The sequence below is a fragment of the Mus pahari genome, chromosome 1 (genome assembly GCF_900095145.1).
Source record: "Mus pahari chromosome 1, PAHARI_EIJ_v1.1, whole genome shotgun sequence".
Lineage (NCBI taxonomy): Eukaryota > Metazoa > Chordata > Mammalia > Rodentia > Muridae > Mus > Mus pahari.
Window position 1 is genome coordinate 170234976 of NC_034590.1, and position 2527 is coordinate 170237502.

Sequence of the window (2527 nt, forward strand, 5' to 3'; positions counted from 1 at the left end):
CGTGTGTAAAACGGTATTACATTACAGTGTGTAGGTCGAGAAACTCTATACTGGGTCAGAAAGGGAAGGATTAATTTGTTTAACAAACATTCATTGTATTTGCACCAGCTCCTAGTCTCTGGGCCACATGCTGGACACCGTTGTGGTGGGGTGTCTGTCATTTAATGCAGTGGCTCTCAAATGTTAACATGTGTGAGTAAGAATTTCATTGGAAACTTGTTTAACATGCACAACCGAGGAGATGGCTCAGTGGTAAAGTGCTTGGCACACAAGCATAGGGACCTCAATTTGAATCCCCAGGACCCAAATAAAAAGCCTAGTTTGGTGACAAGCATCTGCAATTCTAGCACTTGGGGACAGAGACAAAAAGTTCTCTGGAGCACCCTCATCATCTAATCTTGTTGAGTCTATAACCTCCAAGCTCAGTAAGAAATCCTGTCTCAAAAAAGTATGGTAGAAAGCAAGAAGGGAAGATACTTAACATTGACCTCTAGCCACCACGTGGGCGCGCACATGCGCAGAGGCACACGCATACACAGCGCAACCCCCAAGCTTCTGATTCTCCAAATAAGGAAAGAGTTAAGGAGTTTTCACTAGGAGAGGTTGAAACGGGTGGTATTGAAGTTAAATCTTGGAAAACTTTGACCTAGTCAAGCCTTTAGGTTCTGATCAGCTGTGCAATCAAGTTCCCGAGACTTGGAATGTCAGGGAGTTAGAAGTATGTGCCTTGAAAATCCTTCAGAGAACCTTAGAAAGACTTCTCAGAGAGGGCAGGAGACATAGCAATAAGATCTAAGGGCTCTTCCCAATCAGCGTTCACAAACGATCTAAGTCAGAAGAGAAAGCAAAGGGGTTTCACGGGAACAAGTCAGGGGTGTGTGTGTGTGTGTGTGTGTGTGCGCGCGCGCGCGCGCGCACACGCACGCAATCCATCCAATTTATATACTCAAGCTTCGTGTACTTTATAGGTGTCTAACTGTAATTTTAAAACAATTTTAAAAGAAAGTTTAAGACCAGTGCTGTTGAAGAAGTATTCCAGGGAGAAATAGAGGAACAAGCTGGTATAGTGCCAACTAAGAATACAGAACACAGCGGGGCAAAGCAGCCAGGCGTGGTGGCGCACACCTTTAATCCCAGCACTTGGGAGGCAGAGGCAGGCAAATTTCTGAGTTTGAGGCCAGCCTGGTCTACAAAGTGAGTTCCAGGACAGCCAGGGCGATACAGAGAAACCCTGTCTCGAAAAACAAAAAACAAAAAACAAACAAACAAACAAAAAAGAATACAGAAAGCAGGAAGAAATTCAGACCCTTTCTTCATTAAGAGCAACCTAGCTGCAACACTGGAAATGGGAGGGGACAAACAGGTTGCAAATTCCAGATAACAGGAAAGAAGGAAGAAGGGATCCTATGAAGGCTGGAGGAAAGGAGCTGAACGAGGAAAGGATAGGAAAGGAGACCAGGCTCGAGGATCTGATGGTTCTGAGCAAATCCTTTGCTACAACCCTGTTTGAATCTTTCAAACAGGGTTGAACTTCCCTCCAAAAATTACCCTTAGGAATAAAAGAACAGTGTGTGTGTGAATAAAAGAACAGTGTGTGCGTGAATAAAAGAACAGTGTGTGTATGTGTGTGTGTGCATGCGTGTGCAACACATCTGGCTGGGGCTGGGCCTACTACAAGAGTGGACAAGTCCGTGGACAACCCAGAGTGGACAGCTCCCTAAGCGCCTTCAACCGGCAAGCACAGCTGGTTGGAGGAAGGCTTTCTTTCCTTTCCTGTCTGGTCTACAACAGTGGATGATGCAGTAGGGGTAGGTCGGTGTGCAGGCTTGAGGATGACACTCCTCTTAGCAGCCCTCCCTCACCCCAGCTGTTCCTTTACTCCCAGGAGGCCTCCCACCTCTCCAAAGTGGAGCCAGCTGTTGCCACAGAAGCCACTTCCCTGGCCTATGCGTCTCCAGTTCCAGAGGCCTCCGGAAAGTAAGGCAGCTTGCCGGAGGCCCTTGCAGAAGGAGGGATAACAAGACAGGAACTAAAATTAAATGGATTGTCTACAAACGTTTTTTAATTAAAATTGTGATTCGTTTTCGGGGGAGAAGAGGCCCTCTAAGAACAATTGTGCTTCGTAAGTGGCGGGCACCAAGCTTAGCAGCTTTGCCCAGAACCAAAGAGGGAAGGGAGGTGACAGGGAGAGGCATGGGTGGGGGTACTTCCCCTTCTAGGGAGAAGAAAGCAAGTGGGAAGTAGGGGGTGGGGCTGGAAGGAGGGAGCCAGGAAGAAACCTCCCAGGCCTCTGCTGCAGAGGGCCAAGCATGTTGGGGACCCTGAGGCTGGGATTTTGAGTTTTCTTTTGTTCTGTAAGATTATGCCACCTTCTCTCCCCCCTTTTTTAAATCCCAGGAGGGCCCCAGCCACCAGCTTTGACAGAGAAGACAGGGAAACCCACCCACACAGCCTTGGCTTTGGGGCAGCCAGGGTAGGGGGGGGAAACAGAATCTGGGAAAAAGAGGGAGAGAGGGAGAGGAGAGGA